The 22,274-nt window shown below is 34.6% G+C and overlaps 1 protein-coding gene across 2 annotated transcripts in view; it reads right to left on the bottom strand.

Moving 5' to 3' along the window:
• Positions 1-21,608, bottom strand: part of LOC126810687 (FMRFamide receptor) — a 67,351-nt gene extending 45,743 nt beyond the window's left edge. The window contains exon 1 of one of the 2 annotated variants that reach the window (XM_056098962.1): positions 21,590-21,608. The gene's annotated coding sequence lies outside the window, so the exon portion shown is untranslated. Of the gene's footprint in view, positions 1-20,756; positions 21,117-21,589 lie in introns of those variants that run through there. The other variant, XM_050535865.2, reaches the window with a different exon arrangement.
• Between the last annotated feature and the right edge of the window lie 666 nt (positions 21,609-22,274).

Raw genomic sequence — 22,274 nt, 5'->3', positions numbered from 1 at the left:
ATTATATCTCAATTATTAAAGTGATCCGAAGCTTTGACCAATCAAATCGCTTATCGCCTAATCAGAACTTACTCATCATCAAACTTAGTCCAGGTATTGATTTAATGAATATATACATATATCAAAACAATTTATGTATGTCAACACCTTGAAGGGGCAGTCTCAGGTATATATTTCAGTGAATAATACAAACTGTGTGAATGACTATTCTAATGTTTATCCTAGTTAAGGTGTGTAAAACTTTAAGCTCAAATATTACATGCTTTATCGTATCTTGATAATCATATCCATATATTTGCCGTCATTTAATTGTTAAGCTATCTCAGCGACTATCAAGTCCGTCACACATTTGTAATACAATGAAATTGCTTTAAAGGGTTAAGTAGTCCCGTTAAACAAACTTTCTGAAAAGGCATTAGGGCTATATTTGTAGATTTTTGTGATTAGCTGGCATAATTAAACCCACGGATAACCTATGCAATCTGAGATAATAAATCGGAATAACAATTAACCTCATGATATACAAGATAATATGAATATATTTTAGAAAAACAAACATAAAATCAAACAAGTTATTTTATGGAATGTTTAAATTTATTGTTATTTAACAGCTCGAGTACCACTGAAGCCAGTATATGTCTCACTTAAAAAATAACGATAAGAAACTGAATATCCTGTTATGAGCAAACTTTAATTATTGACTTGCAAAACAAATTGGGAAATATTGTCTGTACAGTTTGAGGGTATGTTATCTGTTAAATTGGGGGTAAAAAATACTGAAATTGGTAAAAGGGGTGGATTTCCCGGGTCAATAGCCATGTTGATAAAATATGCAATTAGCCTTTCTACAAGAAATTATGTCTGAGAATACGACATTTGAATGAGTGTGTTTACGCCAGAGACCGACGGACTAGTAAAACTTGACAATATTACTCGATCATATCAACGATCATGAATTGTGAAACTCCAGCATGGAAGATTAGAGCTAATAAACATGTCTTTATAAATTCCAAGGGATCTGGAAGCGAATTGTAGTTTTAACAAACAGCACAATTGGGAACTTGGAGATATAAGTGCTCTCTATAGTGGCGTAAACTAATCGAAATGTGTCATTAAATTATGACAGTGTTTTCAATAACAAGCCATAACAGAGCCTGCTGACTGCTGTAACAAAAAATAACGAATCTGCTTTTGAAATATTGGTGTAATTTTGATCCTGACGACCTTCAAAGAGTGAAAAGGTGACATCACATTATTATTAACTGTTAAAATTATTACGATTTTGCAACGAACTATTTTTAAGGCCTATTTTCTACCGTTTGTCGATTTATAGAGTTACCATATCAACCTTTTAGATGCAAGAATTCGGGGGAATGATTGTTTATTATACCGACAAGATCAGGAAAGTGTTAAATAACATGTAATGACATGTAATTGTTCAGACGATCGCACATAGTACAAGATATCACGTAAACTGCTTAATCCAGCATGCTGGGTCTGTCTTTTGATATATTAATTTAACAGTTCTGCGGCTTAAAGTCAGCTTTCCAACATAAATTTATTCAAGTGGTAATAAGCCAATTTCGAATTTTGACCTGCCCTTGTAAGCTTGAGCAAATTCTTTTGAAGTGAATGTTGAAGAAAAAATGTCGAAAATTTCCCCCAAAAATCTACATAAACAATTCGGATGTTGAAATATTAGCACCCCTCTATTAGTTACTTATTTTTTGCTTTTTTATGCACATAAAAAGGTATTGGGTGCTTGTGAATCTTTCAATTCCTATAATTTTTAACACCCCTTGTCCTGTTGTCATATCTATATTTATCATCGTCTGGAACTGTTCATATAGTCTTGTTATTGATATATTACACCTTTGATACAGTTATGTTTTATCTACATGCACAACTAGAGAAGCAAGGGAGTTCATATTAATATTATGGTGTTGGTTTATTAGTCCAGCGTCGGCATGCTATCGATTCCCCTCCGACTAATCAAATTGAACTAATGGTGCTATCCCTAGATCTTTTGGCTGATTGACCATATTGATGTCTGTCAGATCTTCAAATACGCCAGACCAGTTCCAGAATGTTATAGAACTGGCTCGACTTATCATAAACTGCACTTAATTGGCGTTGGTGGGTTCTCTGTGTTAATACATTGTAATTCAATAGATAAAAAAATCAGTGTCGTACAAATGAACGATTCCGGCAAACTGTCGACGGAAATAGCTCTTTATTCCCAAAATACTCAAGCATCGTTAATGGTTACTCGCACGAGACTTCGCTCAATGTAGATAAAATAGTTTTAAAAGCAGTTAAGATTCGTTCATTCATTATCCATTTCTTAACTTTCGTTGACAAATTAAAGACTTGATGCGAAAGAATTGAATTTTTTTCAGCAGACGTTTTGTGGGATAAGATTGGGTAACAGAAATAAGCTACAGACCAACTTCTTCCATATTACATTAGTAGACTTTCTTTGTAAATTTGTCTGTTTTCATAAAAAAAAAAGACAAACGCGTAGCAAAACCGTGTAGTAGACTGGAAAGCAAAAATATAAACTAATTCAATCACATATGCATCGATCATAGTCTACGGAAATAGAGCACTACCAACACATCGGCTACATTTCGCATGTAATGAGCGGTTGGGAAATCGCGAAACATTGAATTAAACTTCCAGTTCGCGTAGCAATGTCTAAAACGTTACCAGCTATTAGTTGAGTAATGGACACCTCCGCCTACGACGATACCACTATGTAGATGACATATTTTATTCATTCATAGTAAGAAAGACAAATCTAGCTTTAAAAATCCTCACAGTGGACTGACAGAGAGCGGGAAATCATTCAGCGATAATTAAAAAGATTAATAGATATTTAATAGTAAAAACGTAATAATATATAATAAATAACGTGTGTATAGAACGGAAATAAATAACTAGTCTAAAAATTGGAGTTTAACAGACCATAATTGAGGTGTCATGTGGAGTCACCGAGTTTCCTATAAAAACATATTAAATGCACACAACTCCTAGTAACACGTCATTGTCTAATTAATGAATTATGAAAGATCGATGGAAGCGCTATTTTCAGGAACTGTAATCATATTAAGCATCAGTAGACACGGCATAAATAGTTTTAACAATGTCGACATGTCTATTAATACACACCTGGGTTGTAGTGCCATGACCAGAGTTCAATGTTCTAATCCACAAATGAATGAATGTGAAGTAGATTGAAAATATAACCCTTAGTAGCCCTCGTGAGAACTTATGTTAAACTGGGGGATGGACCGAGAACAGGCTGCGAATATGGTAGGCTCAGGGCTCCCTAATTAGTCTTATCGTGTTTGATCCATTGGTAAGATTTGATCTATTATCTAGTTGATGGTTTGCAGTCTGTGGAGGTTTGGTAATCAGGATGTACTCTAGAAAGTACCATTTACAATCCACCCCCTTAAAGTGGGAGACCCTCATGGGTTAAGGTCAGCAGCCTCCGGTCCCAGTCCACCCCTGCTGATCATGGTACTAGAACCCATATGTGTATACATTTCACGGGTGTCCGAACTGATATACGCGTGTGCTAGTTATATCCATTACAAAAGATGAATGAAAAGTTTGTTTTAGTAAACCTTGCTAACATACTTAACTAACGTTTTGTCATGTTCTGTCAAAATACGAGACGGCAGTAAAAGAAAGTGACACAAACTGCAAAACCTGTCCAACTCATCGTCTGTCAACATGTCTCGCAATTAATAGTTGGGTGCACTGGGTCGCGTAATGTTTAAGTTGGTCAACAAATTTACTCACTTATTGTAACAAAGACAATTTCCTGATGTGCTCGTTGACAAGGTGACCGAGAACATATTTTAATTTATCCAGATTCTAATTAAAAAAATAATTCCTAAATATCAACTTATCAACCACCTATTCTACATCTGGTGCAAAGATCAAGCTTACTCTTTCAAGAACACCTGATACCATCCTCATTCTAGCGTATTTAAATTATTCTTGATCCTGTATAGATGAAGGGTGCACGGACGCAATTAACTGCCATTTCTCTCAGCACATCACATGTGACATTTATGTTTAAACAATCATCCATTTATATTTTGATAATGATTTTGCACTCTAACCCATTGATAAATCATGTTTAATATAATTGAAATGTCGTGCTATATTGATAATAATAACAATTTATAGTGAAAATAAATAACGGTAAATTGACAGAATGTTTTATTGCGAGCTTGTGTGTGTTATTATACGATTTATATGCTAAGTTTATTTAAAACTATTTTCAACAGGTTTTTTTTTTCATCGCGTAGAGTTCAGTAACTAGGTTTTTATGTGTTACGTGGATAAGATGCGGAATTTTATTACACGACTTCCTAGACAACCTATATCTTAATGGAGTAATAATTTCGACTTGGATTTTAGAAGCCGCGGCTACTTGTTATAGGCGGTAATCTCATCTCTTGTAAGTCCACGAAGAAGTCGTATCACAGTTTATTTACCCACTGACTTCAATATTAAATTCAAAATTGAAATGGGGTTTAACGTCCTACTTTTATTCCCCGTCCGGGCTGATGAGCGAAATTTTCAAATTCCAACAATTCCTTGCCTGGCACCTCATACTGCCCTGCTGACAAGGCAGAACCACACCGGAAAACCCGAGGAATTTTCGCGGCCAACACGGGGAAAGAACCTAAGGCCGGTTGGCTAGCCAACTAGTGTCTTACCCATTGAGCCACAGGGGCTCCCATGTAAACTTCAAATGCCTTTATTATCTTTAACATTACGTTGATTCTGATATTGTTTCCCACAAATATGGCTAATTATAAATCTGACTACTATATCGATATTGTATTTTCAGATAAATTGTATATCATTCGATCCTTATAGATATGAGGAAGCTACTGTGTAACAATATTAAATATCTTACACCTATTTAATCATACTACAATACTTTAGTTTTTACAGTTTACTGTTTTCAAGCCGCCGTCTGTCTTGTTACATATTAATAGGCCTAGTTGAATTGGCCTGTCATACATGGGGAAGAATACCTTTTGTTTAAACAATATGACAGTTGATTCTGCTGTTGGTCATTGCCCTAAAATTACTTTCTATTCAGTAGCCTTAGGCTTCTGAAATCCAAACCCAACCATTGCTCCTGTTAGCTATGAGTTCTGATGGATGTCATGCTCAAGACACCGTATGTTTACTCTTTCTAAAACACCAAAGACCCCTTCCCATTTGAGAAGTTCACATGGCTAATACACTTTTGTAATATTATAGATCCACCAAACCATTTTTTTTTTAGCTAATCTAATGTATGATATTGAAGCACCAACGTCAATCCATAACGCTATGACAGTATGGCACGTAGGAATGGTTTTGATATATCGACATCGAAATTAGATACTTTTTGGGGTTGGTTATTAAGGGAAATTCTTAATAAACTGGCATTTCAGTGTCAGGCATGTCTAGTAATTATCATTTTATGTGTATAACGAGACGTATTACATGACAAAATATGTAATAATTAGAAAGGCATATTAATCATGTTGTTTTATGGAGGTATAATTTGGGGGACAAAGTGACTGACACTTCAGACAAATGAACTATGGCGTGAAATTAAAGAAGTCCATTTCCGGTTAAGATGACATTAGACATCGTACCATGTCGTGGGTCAAGGTTAACATTATGAACTAGTTTTGCTGTTTAGTTGTGGTTTAGTGTTGTAACCTGGAATTGATAAGGAAGGGGGTGGGGGGTTTGCTCACAAAATCAGTCTCCCCCTTCCTGAAATGAATTTTTTAGTAACTCTTTGAAGTAAATTTCCACGTGCTGACGCTACATATGCTCGTGTTATACTCCTCACTTTCTAGTTGCGACCAGTTGCAATTCAAACCAATTACAGCCAACAAAAATATGCTACAGGGATTTTTATGCTACGCAGGCTTCGTTTGATATGTAATATTGCGGGCTGATCCCTATCTCGAATATTAAGCTTGTGTCCAAAGTTATCCTAAACTAACAGATGATTATCTTAGAACATTAATAAACATAAATAATTTCCCAAAGTTCAATATGTTAGTACAAGAACGTTTAACTAAAATAAGTGCTAGCCACAATTAACATTTTATAATCTTGGCTTTGGGCGCCAAGAAACACATATCCTAGAAGACAATGCGGAAGTAATAGTAATGGCTGATTCACAAACGACAAAACAATAATAATAAAACGTGAAGAATGACTTCGTTCAATGTTTACTGTTCAAATATTTCATTAGAAATTACTATAACTGTTTTTAAAAATCGAATATTAATCACTTTATATACATTCATATTTAATTGATTGTGCTTTTAGACCCATTTTCTTTTATTTTAAGATTCCAAAGAATAGAGCCATACACCCTTTAAGTAAAGTCTAATGGCATTTATAGCAAACTAGAAAATACAATTTTAAAGGTTAAGGCCATTGAAACCATTCGAATATGCGATGTACGTAATAAATATTATAATTTACTGTGATAATATGCAGGTGAATAGCATAATTTATGAGATTGTAGAAGGTGAATAAACTCAATCGCTAAATGGGATTTTAATAGGTGAATACATATATACGTATGTTTAAAGCCACTCAACTTTATAATGTAGTTCTTACGTCGTCGTCAGAATCACACGATAACGCAATTTGCAATAAATATTATTGCATACGAATTTGTTCCAGTTTTTTTTGTTTTATCTATAAAAAACCCCAGAAGATTTTTATTTTGTCTATGGAATATAAACCTAGGTCTAATGTTTACACATCCACTATTTCCTTAACGCGGGAAATACCATACCTAATATTCCATCCTCAACCTATTTTATTTCTTTAATAAAGTGCAAGACATTATTATTATTATTATTTTTGGAATCGACTTCCAAGGGACATTAGAGAAAGCTCTACAGTCTATAAGGGCTATAATAAAATATAAACCATCGGCTTAGATGCAGTGTTTAGAAACAGTTGGAAAGACAATGGTTTCGCCTCAAACATAACTTTGTCATAGGGCAAAAACATTTTGCCACTGCAACTATTCGGAACAATTTAGGTAATGCAGATCAGAACAAAATGATAATATAGGCCGAGTTAAACCGTTAAAAAATAATTAAAAATAAAACTGAGATTTGAACCACTCACCTGACATATGACAATCTCTTCAAGTAATGACTAGATATAAACAAGCCTTGTCCTCGATATCTATTATCTAGATAAGATGAGACAACAACAGGTGTATTTACTCATGCATATAAAGTAGATTCTTGTGTTATAAGCATGCTGACTTCAAATTATCTTTAATCTTTCATTTATTATAATACTGTTTGGACAATGTTTGTGTTGCTTTTCTTAATGATTTCTTCATATTTGTGTTGAAATTACATTGGCATGCATTTACCTGCAGCAATATATCACCGTTTACCCATTTAACGTGTGCATATTATGGTAGGGCATATTTTCATTTTATGTTGATAAAAGTAAAACAAAGCATTAGCGTTCTGGGTCAAAATATTACTTTTGGGGTTTGGCAACATTGACGATAAATCATCGAACACCCTACTCCCTACCGCGGACCATATAAACTTATAGTATATATTATGGTGGAGCCTTCTCATATTATGTTGATATTGTAAACCAACGTCCTAAGCTCCTACGCCAAAGTATTTATTTCAAGGGTTTGGAAAGTATAAACGACCAAACATGGAACACATCCACTAGCAGTAACACGGGCCATATGAATCCCATATTATTCTGATATTATGTTGATAGAGTAAACCAGCGTTATAAGCAAAAGTATTTATTTCAAGGCTTTGGAAACTACAAACGACCAAACATGGAACACATCCACAAGCACAGGCCATATAAACGTATAATGTCAAATATAATCTTTAACTAATTGAAAGTTTGTTAGCTGAATTACCCTGCTGGGTTTAATACGCTCGTGTTCATGTGAAATAATTGCTTTATCGGATTTATGATAGGTTTACGTGTATTATTATATTAGTAATGTGTAAAAAAAAGAATTTAATAGGTTATCTTAGAATTGTAAACTAATGATATTTCCGTCATTCTGACCTTTTGAAATCATCAAAAGGGAAAGTATTTTATATTTATATCCATTTCGGCAAAAATAAAAATAAAAATCACAAAAGATGAAAATATAGAGAGAATTGGCTTTAAAAGATCACAGCGCCTTCTATAGGTCAATGCGTTATCATAATTCATAAAAATCGGCAGTAAATTTTCTCGATGTTTATAGTTTTAATCCGATTTATATTTTCCAAGTAAGAGAATGAAGACAATATAGTCAGTGCTATCCAACCTCTATTTATAAAAATCAAATGAGTTTTTTTATTAGTTAAAACTGCCTTTTACTATAGGACTTTCTATCCCGCATAACTTCATTTGAATGTAGATTTATGGAAAGTGAATACAATTTCATGGTGTGTTGAGAAACTATAAAGGGTGATGTACATAACTCTATTTTTGTACACATGTATAACTCACAAGCGTCAGATTAAGGTGAATGGCCTTACTTCCTTTATGTAATCCTAAAATGCATCCTCTTAATTATTATTCTGTATAATTCATCTTCGCGGATTAGAGTGTGATTGTTCTTCATTGGAAATGAAAATGGAATAAAATGAGACTTGACGTCCAAATGTTCTGCCCCGACTGGGCAAACGAGGATGGGTTCTTCTTTGGACACCTGATATTGATAATACGTCACTATCGGGTGCCATTTTAATAGTTTCTATACTCAAAATTAGCTTTCGTTTAATGGACTCTTTTGTCTTTGATTAGCCGTTAGAATCTGTTCCATACCAAATATCTGCCAGAATGTGTTACAGAATTTATAATGGGGAGGGGTGCCATTTGCGCCTGTATGTAATATAATACAACCAAATATTTACTGCTTCTCAAGTGAAGCTTCTGGGGGCCATTTGACACGAGACTCCCAATTAACCCGCCGTAACATTCAGTTGATGCAAACGAGCATTGTCCAAATTACCATTTACATGAAGCAAAATATAGCGCTCAGTGTTTATTTACTTTCATCATCAATTACCAACTCTTTCTTTTACAGCCCATACCTAATCATATTTCTTGGAAAGTATAAAAACAGACAACCATTAGTTTTTGCTGTATGGATTATATACTCTTATATACCTATCCAGGCTGTGATATGATAACTAGTCATGGACACTTGACATGCTTTGAGAGTATGTTCACAGATGAAGACCCAACAGAACCACTGAGCTGTACGTGTGACACGCAATAGCGCCATACACGTGGGAGGGGTTCATGGTCAAATTTGACACTTCAAGGAAGGGTTGATAAAAACTGCCGCGTGCTGGTTTACCCTATCCATGTTTGCTTTCCTATCGGTTCTTGCATAAGATTTACTGTTTAGCGTATCTTTGCTTTAGTGTGTTACGTTTAATTTGCAATGAGACGTCTTCAACATAATGGACGTCTACATGCTATTGACATGCTTCAAATGCGTTCTACACAGCGAGCAGTAGCCAACATACTTAATGTGTCACAGTCCGTGATCAACAGACTGTGGAACCGGTACCAACAAAGACACAATGTTGATGATAGACCTCGTTCAGGTCGTCCTAGAGCCACTACACAAGCCCAGGAGCGATACATTCGTACACAGGTCATGCGAAATCGAGGACAAAGGATCAATCAGCTTTCTGTAAACTTGTACCAAGTTACAGGAATTCGAGGTACACCCCAAACGATATGAAATCGGCTACATGCAGCCCATTTGCATGCGCGACGACCGCGTGTTGTGCCTCTATTAACTCGCCAGCATATGGCAAACAGGCGTCAATGGTGTAGGCAGCGTGGAAATTTGGTTAATTGTCGATGGGCGCTTGTAATGTTCTCAGATGAGTCCAGATTTACTCTGGATTTCACCGATAGGTATGCTCGCGTTTAGAGGCGTGTAAATGAGCGTCATGCTAACGTTAACGTCAGACAGCATGACAGATTCGGGCGTGGGTCTGTTAATGTGTGGGGAGGAATCACCATGACTGGCAGAACGGACTTGCATATTGTTCAAGGAGGGGTCACTGGTGTGTACTACCGTGACGACATCCTGGCACTGGTAGTTCTGCCCTTTGCTCAACGTGCAGGTCGACGTTTCATCTTTCAAGATGATAATGCCCGTCCTGAGCTTCCCCCTTTAGAGCATGTCTGGGACATGATCGGGAGACGTGTTCGTCGACGTCAACGTTAACACTGCAAGAATTGGCCGTGGCACTGCTAGAGGAGTGGGTCAGATTGCCCCAAATCGTGATTGGACGGTTGATTAGGAGCATGCTACGACGAATTGCTGAATGTCTGAGTATTGGTGGAGCAATTACTCATTATTAAGACAAAAACCAAAAACGTCCATTTTCACTTTTGACAGTGTATCTCTTTGCGAGTGAAATGGGGCCGTCAGTTAAGCCGCTCATATGAAATGTTTATGTTCATGTGTAGGCAATTGGCCTGTTATTAACATACACTGGTTAACTCTAATAAAAACAGCAGTGCATTTCCGCAGTTTTGTATTGTTTCTGAATATCCCTTACTTTTTGGAAGAGCATATAAAACGAATTCAACTACATCAATTATCAGATCATAGCCAGTTAATTGTTTAAGCCCCAAAGGTCCAACACGTTCTTCTGATTTCAGTTTATTCAAATGACTGTTTTTGTTAAATGTGAGACTTTCTGAAGCATTACTATATCAATGACAGATGTTAGGCGTGCAAGTTATTTCAAATATTTTTAAAAGAAAATCATGATCAATCAGAAAGTAAATATATTCGAAGATACAGCTATCTAAACGCAAGTTCTACTCTACATGCCGGAATACATTAAAATGATTGATAATGTGTCTGAATTATTCGTTTAACCATTCAACAGCAATGTCTTTGTTTTCTCTTGGAAGATTTTAGAGTAATAAAACTTTATCTGGTAGTGAATCGAAATTAAGATATATTTCAAATCTAAATAATAAAAACATCAGCAAACAAAAGTAAGCAAATAAACCCCAAAACCTAATAGCCCAACCGTTCACTAATATTCTCAGCCCACTCGACCCCAAAAAGTCCCTGTTCAGGGGAAGAGGAAATGTCCCAAATTATTCTCTTTTAGGTAACCCAGCCAATAAACTTCATTGTAATTTTTCTGAATAAGCAGCACACCTAACAAGTTCAAATGAAAAAAAAAAGAAATGGTTAAAAGTTAACGGACAGGCGAAGGAGCGACGGAAATAAGACTCTTTGGGCTGTTTGTCCCAATGGGCTTAAGACAAACGATATATCCCCCAGGAAAATGGCCTAACTGGGATAATAGCACAGAACGGTCATGATTGAAACCCTTTTAAATATTTCATCAATTCATTCAAAAATAGTATCTAGTAGAGAGCTATATTGGTGGCATGGATATTCTACATCTATTGACCCGTGTAAATCATTGTTAAATTAGGTCAGTCATGACAATAAATTTATAAAGCTACATATTTCTAAACACATAAAACCGAACCAGGTTATCTTAAGGTGCTTCTTTTATCCCCATTTAAATAGTTTAAACCAAGATAACAGAACGTGATAACCATTTCATCCTAAACCTATTCTCTCTTTGGTGACATCTGTACTCTCTTTGATGTTTATTTTCCAATCATGTGAAGTAAATTATTAAAGTTCAAAGATAAGCCATGTCGGAAAATAATGGTATTCAATCAATATACTTGTAATGATCAATTTACCCCCACCCCCACTGTATCATTCTATGCCATGTCCGTTTAAATACAATACACTTTTTGGGGTTCTAAATCTGGAATTTCAATTTAGTTTTAATTCATGGAAGAATGACCGTGGAATGTGTACGCCTTGAACTTTAAAATACAATGAACTTTGGAAGTGCAAAATAAATAATCTATACAGTTAAAATGCACAGTACCCAGAATCATTTAGTTGTTAAAAAAAGAAAAAAAAGGCTGGCTGTAAAAAAAATAAATACTTTGAGATTGGATATTAGATTTCAATTGTTAAGCGTGTTTAAACTTTATCAATCTTGACAATAGGTTAGCCTGTCGAATTGGTTGGTAAACACACTTTATGCGTTCTATTTTGACCTATATCTGCAATATTCGATACGAAATCTATTCCATTCATGCATTGTATGTACATTTCTTGTTTTGAAAGTTACATGTAAAATGTTTTAATTAAAACTGATGCTCTCTAAAAGTCATCTGTCCACCTGAGACTTGATAATGATCATATGGCCCCCTAACCCTGAAACTTTATTATTGGTCCGCCTATACCCTAACCCTAAAACGTTATTGCCCCCTCCCCACCACTGATACTTTATTAGTTAACCTTTTCTAACCAGAAACATAAAGGGTCCACCTACCCTAACCCTTAAACTTCACTGGTCCGCAGCTTTGACTCGCAATTATTAGAAAGGGGATTGTATATCCAAAGGCCTTGCGTTTGTAATACCATTATAGCTGCCTTCCACCATTCTTCTCAAACGCCTCTGGCCCGCCAACTCTAACCCTAAAACTTCATTGGCCCGCATCTTTGACTCGCAATTAACAAGCCAAAGGGCGTTTTCCACCAACCCTCGTAATTCTGTATTCAAAGACCTTGCGTTTGTGACACTACTGGCTGCCTTCCGCCATTCTACTATTGCGAGAAATCACGCATGACATTAAGATGTTGATGTAGGTGTCAACGCAAGCTTCAATAATATTGATAATAATGTCAGTATTATAAACCATGACGTATAGTAGTTAATTACTGTAATTAGAGTTAGTCTAATATTTGCAAGTCACTGTATAAATGTGATAATTAGTACGGTGTAGCCAAACATGCCCGGGGTTCAAACCTTTCAAGACGCATCCATGCTTGAAGCCATCATCTTTCTCTTTGCTATTGAATAGATCAATGGTGACGATGACGATTATGATTGTGACGACACGTTCTTTAACATCCTTATATTATATACGCAATATCATTTACCCTAATAGTGTAAATGGTTCAATCGCCAGTTAATTAAACAGATATGTTTGTTCTTGTTCCGAATGGGCCAATTGCTAAAAAAACACTTTTAAGTACATCAATTGGATCATTCTACACAAAATGACATCTAAACTAATAAAACATGGAACTAAAAGCTATAAAAGTATTTTACGAGTTCTCTGTAGTCTTTCTCAATAAACTGCAGACGGTAGAGAATTTGAACAAAATATTCCTGGATCTGAACACTCTTATCTGTTCAGCTATATCTATTGGATAGAGACAAATTCCTCTTTCTTCCTATCTCGTCGTATTTCAGTTGCCGGTAGATCTTTAAAGAGAAACCGGGTATTCTTCATTAAGAAAATATACTATCTTCAGCCGCAAAGGCGTTATTTCGGGGAAGTGAGAACAGATTTTGAAAATACCTCCATTATTCAAGTAAATCTATCGCCCTAAGCTAACAATTACCGGAAGCAAATTAAAGAAACAGGGTATTCTTCATTCTTGAATAACGAAAGCCGCGATCGCGTTATTCTTTTTGGGAACTGATATTGAAAATACCTCCAGGATTCAAGTGAATCTAGCGCACTACCCTAACATTTACCGCAAGCAAACTAAAGGAACTGACAAAGCCCAGTCGACAATAATTTAAATCACAATCTAACTAATCTTTTCCTGCCTAATTAATTCGATGTCATGGAAGAATATGACAAAAATGCCTAAACAATTTTTTAGATATATTGATCATTTATCATAATTTAGTTACTTACTGGTTCATTGTATCAGTAACACCTATTATATTTTGTTTTAGTCTGTACACAAATCTTCAGCCGCAAAGGCGTTATTTCGGGGAAGTGAGAACAGATTTTGAAAATACCTCCAGGATTCAAGTAAATCTATCGCCCTAAGCTAACAATTACCGGAAGCAAATTAAAGAAACAGGGTATTCTTCATTCTTGAATAACGAAAGCCGCGATCGCGTTATTCCTTTTGGGAACTGATATTGAAAATAACTCCAGGATTCAAGTGAATCTAGCGCACTACCCTAACATTTACCGCAAGCAAACTAAAGCGTTTTAGTCTGTACACAAATCTAAGACTCAATTTGAACATATATATTAGCAATAGTAGTATAAACTCTCATTCCCAATTAGGTAACGCTATTTCAAGTCCCTTCTTTTGTTACGCAATGTGCATTGCAAACAATCCAAGCAAGAGTGGTGGCATAGTTTGTTCCTTGCTTTTAAATTAAAGAACTTTGGAAAAACACAGATGAACATTTGATGATTGTGGTATCGGATGAGTTAAGTTCACATGGTCAAATTAAGTTAATGTCATTTTCTAACTTTTGAAATTGGCTATTACAAATGATCTTTGATAAACATATATTAACTGATGATATTATATCCATGAGATAAAGTATTGAGGATTAAGTCTTCCTACACGGACAAACAAATCGCCCTGTATATAGTTTATTCTTTAAGCCCGATATAATCTTACTCGCCAAAAACAGATTTATATATACTTACTTATAAATTACACACAAATGAATAACAATAATGGATCCCTTGTTTATAAATATATAGCATGGTGGTGATATCTATATTAATGTTTAATCGTTTCTTCAAATTAATTGAAATGAAATGGGGTTCTGCAGTAACATAACTAAAATTCGAGGTGTTTTAAAGGGGTACACCGAAATAATAGAAAGTTGGCGAGTGACACACAAGAAAGGTACGAAACTTGAATAAAATTTTAGCTTTGTGTTTCACAATTAGTTTGAGTAATTGATAAAGACTATTGTTAACCCTGTCAAAAAAATAAAACTCATTCAAATGTTATAAAAGAGACATTATGGGTCTCACCAAGAAAAATAAAATCATATTAATTATGAATATCGTACATGAAATAACCTTCGAGACACCTATTTATTTATAAAGCATTTTTCACGAACGTTCGTTAAACGACTTGAAAATTACTATAAAAATGTGGACGACGTATAAATGTACTTTAAATATATATAACTGAATATCAATGATGGAAATATAAAGTCATAGCCAAAATGATTTTTTACCAACCGGCGGAGACATCACCCCACCAACTATCTCATTAATACTGCAGTAAACAGTATTAACTACATAATATCAACTACATAAACATATTAATATGCACATGTACAAATAATTTTAAACATGCGGATATCATGCTTTCAGGCAAAACACTCGACACTGCTCTTATATTTTAATATATCATTATTTTTATCTAATTTAACACTAAACGAGATAATATGCATGTTGATATAGCGATAAAGTATATTTATTTTCTCACAAAAAGTCGTCAAAAAATCAATACTCTCAAATGAGACCATTATTGAATGTTAATCATAAATTTGATTTTTGAGTATAAATTGTTTGTAAGTCAAATACGAAGAACAAAGACACAAATAAAGAAGAACAAAGACAGATTCTTGTCTGTTCAGACAAAGTTATTCTTCCACTGTCTTGCATTAAGTACTCCGATTTATTGTGTTAGATTAACCAGTTTGCAATCCAGTGTTAACGAATGGCTATTTTTAGACCAGATTCGCTTTGGTTTAGTATTGGATAGAAGATATCAATCAGCTCATCGAGTTGTTAAATTATTAATCTGTAATATCATCCAGATACACGATTGGTATATACGTGGAAGAGAGAGAGAGAGAGAGAGAGGTCGTAGGGGGCATGATCATTGGACAGAAACCAGAGGACACGGGCTTTAACGTCCACTCAACATACTTTTGGTTATTTCGGGTTTCAAATAATATGAAGTCTTCAGCAGTGGGAGGAAACCGGAGTACCCGGAGAGAACCCATGGGGTTAGGCAGACGACCCTATCCCTTGTCACGTACATGCGTCGAAACTAAGCCACTTGACTCACTGACAGACCTTATGATATAAAGTGCACGTTAGACCCTCAGTCACCTAGCCCCACCTTTTTAGCAGAAAATGAGACTAAAATACAGATCGGAATCAGGAATATAATTACGATTCAGACAAAACTAAAGCCAATTGATATTAACCAGTTAAGAAAAATATTTTTCAAAAGTCAATGGAATAAGGCGAGAACTGTAGCAAAATTATCGGACTTACCGTTTTGTTCATGAACATCTGAGTAGCTTGCAAACTAGGAAGTGGGGCTATGTTTTTTACCTAATATTTATAATCTGAGTTGAATTTTTCACATCATGACTTAAATGACTATATTCTATAAACCATCGATGTGTAATAATCCAAGATAAATTGAAAACATTATGGTCGCAATGTGGTAAAGTTAGATTCTTTTACTCATATAATCTTTACGAGGACCGTTAGACCCTTCAGGGCGCTTATCATTAAACCAAAACCAGTTTCCATTTGATTGACTTTGCGTAAATGATAGTCTAATTCCTGACTTCAAACGAAACTACACCCCAAATTTGCTTCACACACGGAAAAATTTCTTGAGATTAGGACAAATTTGACACTAAAAGTGTAAGTGATGGATGGGGTGACAGGCGTGTTTATTTGTCAATGAAAATGACTTTTATGATGTCTCAACTTCCTTTATGTGTCGTAATGTCATTGGAATTTATATCTTCAAGTCGGCAATAGCGATCGAGAATTTTACACGCTAAACTCAAATTAATTAAATTTAACATATAAGAAAAAGGAAACCGAAATATCAAATAATGGATTGTCAGATAAAAAGATTTCATTGAACATTGGTAGGTGGCTTAGTCACGAAGTTCACTAAATAGGAGGACTCGGGGTTCGATCACGGTCTAGCCCAAACAGCTTCCCTGGATTTTTCCGTGTAGTTTCCCCTTAGCAGTGGTCAAGAACGGATGGCCTGGCTAGGAACAGTGTTTAGTGGTTCGGATGGGACGAAGGAAACAGGCCGAGTGTTCATGATTGCCCGCATGTAAAAGAACCATTGGCAGTTGGAATTTGACGAAAAGTAGCCGGGCAAAATATCCCTCATAGCGTATAACCGTCTTCATTAACCTGGAAGGGATTGGGTGGTCAAATGGTTAATACATGTGGCGAGCGCGTTAGATCAGAAGATCTGTCATTAAGTCAAGTGGTGTCACTTCGATTTCCCGCTTGTTCGTGAGAAGGACTAGGGTTGCCTGTCCAACCTCGCGGTAAATATTGCATGGAACTGAATCACATTTGGACTGACAATCCCTTTAGAGACTCACAATATAGCAGTTTACAAGGGATTCAAAATCGCTCAATTGACGATCAGCAGCTTTGGTTAAAATATTATAAGATTTCGTTTTCTTCTGTCCACAAATTGAAGGGTTTCTGTTTTATTATTATTAAATTGAAAATGATATTATATTTGCTTTTGGGATGCTGAAGGTATTCAATTCCAGATAAAGTAACGCTATAAATAGATTTTACGATCGCAACTACCTAAACCCGTAGTTTCCAATCCTATATTTCAGGAAAGTTGGCCTTTGGGAACTATAAACTTTTAATCACAAATGTAGTCTATACGCTCCCATGAATTAGAATTGTCATTGCTATACTGCTAAATTGGCCAATGCTATTTCTTCTCTCGGCATTTATTTGTCTTATTCAGCATGGTGATTCCTAAATTTGACATCAGTTGAACCATTTTTGCACTTATCAATGGTAATTACGGGTTAACAAGGAAAGTTAACCTAGAGTAAAGATAAAACATGGCAAAAAATACATTGTCTACTCTCAAGGCAAAATCTCATTATGCTATGAACAGACCAGGTAACGACTTAAATATTCAATTGGAGTAATCTTTTTGTCAGAACATTAACCTTTACTCCGAAAAATGATATTAAATTCATTATAAGCAAGTTCCTCGCTGTAACGATAACCAGCGTTATAATGTCTACAATAATATCTGTAATAATTTCTCCAAACTCACTCTCTCAATAATATACTATTAATAACAATAGATAAACTGTAAGTAAAGTACTATATAATCTGACAATGACCGATACCTTTATCAGTGAAGGATAAGTAGAGGATATACACTACAGATCTATTACTGATTATCAACACGGTAGTTCATAGTCCGGCCACATCTATGACAAGATCAGACAGGAAGCTACAGACTTACGTTTAATGACCAGTAATGAAGACATTAAGAGTTCGGTCGTTTAATAAAATCATTTATTTTTTAAATGTTCAAGTAATGATATATTATTCATTAATCAAGTGAGGTGTTATATGATAATTATCTTTTTAAAGGGACAGTAAACCCACGGATTTAAGCATGATAATAGCTAGCTTCCATGTTACATCTTTTTCTGGGAACATTGTGTATAACATAAAGGAAAGGTTACCAATACATAATTTATTTCAAGAATTCTTCTTTATAATATTATTGGTTACAAAATAGTTTGCATGTATTTCATTATTAGTATTGAAATTAAGGTCATGTGGGTGTTAAAAAACCTTTATGAAGAATTGTCCGGATTGTACTAAAAGATAACAGACTTATGATTACTTTATTACCAAAGATGGTAGAGTGAAATCAATAGAAGTCAACGTAAACTGAATATAGAAATAATGTTAAATCATGGTGGTAATAAAGTCTTCAGTATTGGTTGATATGTAATCTCTCTTTGACGATTTTCAACAGACACGATTGGTTACTGCTTTTATGGTTTCAAGAAATTGGAGATATTTGTTGAAAAACTTAAATTGTTCGGTCAAGGCTACACAGAGCAGATATTGTGACCTATTTCCAAGTGTTTCCCAGGCATCATGCTTTAAGTATTAGAGTGTTCATTTCGTACCCCTGCATTATTGTTGAACTGTACGAATTCAATAGAATGGCTCTTAAACGAATGTTTATCTTATGATCATATACTTTATTTGAATGGTTCACTTTACTGATCCTATATATCATGTAATCTTCTCTTGGCCTGTCACATCTTATTTACATTACCATAAGAACTGATTCAAGAGAGGCTTCGGTTTGAAAGTGTGGCGATAAAAGAAAACACGTGTCCACAACAATTCAAAAACACACAGCTCACCTGACTCCCACATTATTCGTAAGTTACTTTAGAAGCACGTACCCAGTTTTTAGTACTTATCAGATCTTTAATTACGTACCGGTAGATTTAAAGTATTTACAGAATGTATGATTATTCTAAAAACTGCAAAAGCGATAAAGCGAACCAAGCCATGGAAACTGTTTTATCGTATATGAACATTGTAATATATCACGTTTTAATGTGAAATGGAGTCAGTGTTTTATAGTTTTCATAATTTGCATTGCATATCTATTAATAGATGCTTACAGAATATCAGCTTTGATACATTTGATACATGCAACATTACGCCAGTACAGTACGTGAAACTGATTTGTTGCACTTTAATATGAAATGGAATTCACGTTTAATAGGTTTTGTTGTTGAATTTATATTGCTGCACTTAGTTTGTTTTCAATGGCGTGTTTACGAGATATAAAATTTGCATATATCTAATAAAATTTGATATGCTTGTAATAATTCATAGCCCATTGTTACAAATTATTTACGATGCAAAAATGAAATTTGTTGTCATATAAACACTTGTGTAGAGGATAATTTTTTTTTAAAAAGAAATATACCACAGATATAAAATTTCTGTCCTGGGGTTAATCTACCATTTTGTCTGAGATACAACGTAACTATAATTCATATTTAAACAATTTTTAGTCATCTATTTATTTTTGGCCTCGGACGAATGAATACACGCCTTCATTTCGATACGTGATGTATAAAAGCATTAATCTGATAGCATTAACTTGATCGGGGGTTTAACCAGGCTGTGGCATTACATCAATTTATTTTGTACACCATACAACTGACTCAAAATTATATGTACGTTTATGTGTTAAAACATAGAAATAAAAACACAATCCGTGTCCATTGTAATCATTACAGTGATGTGGTACCATGGCGGCAGCACTGTAACAATTTCATGTCCGACATAACACACAATTGAAAAGTGCACGTATTTCTATAAATGCAAATGTTATCTTCAACATATAAAATGGTTTGGGTTCAAAATGGTCTTTTGTTTGATATGTTATCTCATTTAAGCACATATTATCTAATGTATAACTTGTAGTTTGCTACATCCCATCATGATTTTTAATCAAGCGGAAATGTTTTTAAAACTTAATATTTTGATTTTTTTTTACTTCAGCTTCTATATTAAATAGTTATTTTAAATATTTAAATTTAACAAAAATAAAGGCTGTTTTTATAAATAGTAACCTATACGATAAAATATTCAAAACGATGTGATTTTGAGATCGATAGGTTAGTAATTCCTTAACAGTTGACTGACATTCCAAGAAAAAAAATCAGGACGTCATGAACTCATGAACTCATTTGACAGTAAGTCTATATTTTCCACATAGTCTGAAATATTGAGTCTTTAATATAAAGAATTTTCGTTAAATTAGTCTATTTTCACACTAGAATTGTATGAATTAAATCATTCGCCAAAAAACACACAGCGTGAGTACTGCATCTGGAAATTAACATTCGTGATCATGATTAGTATTATCGGAACAAAGCAAAAATAACTGTGATATAAGCCTATCGTCGAAAACATATTCATAGTTTATACACATACAAAGAGTTTAGTAAAAAGTTTGATAAAATTCAAATAAAGCTTACCTTTTGTATAAGTCCAATTAATTTGCTAATTAAACGATTACGTTTAAACACTGATCTAGAATGACCCAGTTTAAGTTGCGAAGTCTAATCAGAGCTTGACATGCAAGTTAAATATTACAGCGGTTATACTTCAGTGATCTGCTTGCTGGCTGTAGATGTTAAACTTCATAAAGTGAACGAATCCAAATACCGGTCTAAATAACGGTCTGTTAACGTATCGATGTATCCCGAGTCAGCATATATGATGATACGTGATGATAGTGAACCCTACAAAACTAACTAATACGATACATGAAACTTTACTATAGTATATCTCTAGTTAACTTAAAATTTATAGCAAAGCGTTTCATCGACCGTGTCACCACTTGTAGGGATGTAAGTAAATGATAAACCAATAGCTGAGCACATTATTCGGTCATGTCAACCATAAACGGCCATGCTATAACGATTTAACATCTGTAACGAATATTGTCCCCTTCCCTTCTCTCCAGTTTACATTATAAGTTCGTCGATAGAAAAACGTATACCCAGCTCCATTACGGATTTTAACTAACTGACATATATATCAGAAATTAAATGGGGGTTTTATAACGTCTTGCTTTTCTGCAAAGACCTGGCTATAGGAGGCGGACTTTTCTACGCGCTACTCTTATTTCCATTTCCCCGGTCCTTCGTACCATCCGAGCAACTAGACACTTTCCTTGCCAGCCCCCCTACCCAGGCATGAACCGCTGATAAGGGCCTGCCAGACTGGAAAATCCCGAGGAATTTTTTCGGTCAACACCGGGATCGAATCAGGGACCTCCTGGTTAGTGAGCCAACGCCATACTTACCAAGTCACAATGGCTCCCTTTATATAATATTATGACTGGGCATATCTTTGATATAATGCGATATTTAGATAAAGTTTTGTTTGGAATTAATTCCCATAGTTTTATATTCCATCTACCGACGATTAAGTTAAGCAATGTATTATAATTATATTTCATAACAAATAGCTTATAAACAAAATGGGTGAAATTACTCATGGCGTTTTCTAATTGTTAAATTTAGCACCCTTCATCGCAGAATATAATATTATATATATCATATTTATGCGTTTAGATAAATTAGGTATATGCTATTAAAACTTGTTAATCACCTTTTGTTCCCCATTGATTATTCAATATTTTGAGAGTTGGAGGGGGGGGGGCACTTAATTATTATTATAACCATTACCTAAAAGAGTAACATTTCGTAAGTTAAAAACATACCATAGATTTGCATATTTAAATATCATGTAATTGCCCTGTATTGCATAATGACGAATATAATTTGTGGTAATTGCTAATTATAACGACTATTAACATGGAATATAAAATTAGTCACTTGTATTTTGTTTAATGAAGATGAATTGATGCTCAGCATTCAGTACATATAGGTTGTTACGGTAGAATAAGAATGATCATCTTCGGAAACCAGTTGACATTTAAAAACAGAGCGACTTTGAGAACATTCCTAGTCAGAGAATCATGTACA

Source organism: Patella vulgata, chromosome 2 (assembly GCF_932274485.2).
Source record: "Patella vulgata chromosome 2, xgPatVulg1.2, whole genome shotgun sequence".
Classification (NCBI taxonomy): Eukaryota; Metazoa; Mollusca; class Gastropoda; family Patellidae; genus Patella; species Patella vulgata.
Note: the sequence above shows the minus strand (reverse complement) of the source record. Positions and strands in the feature narration are given on the sequence as shown.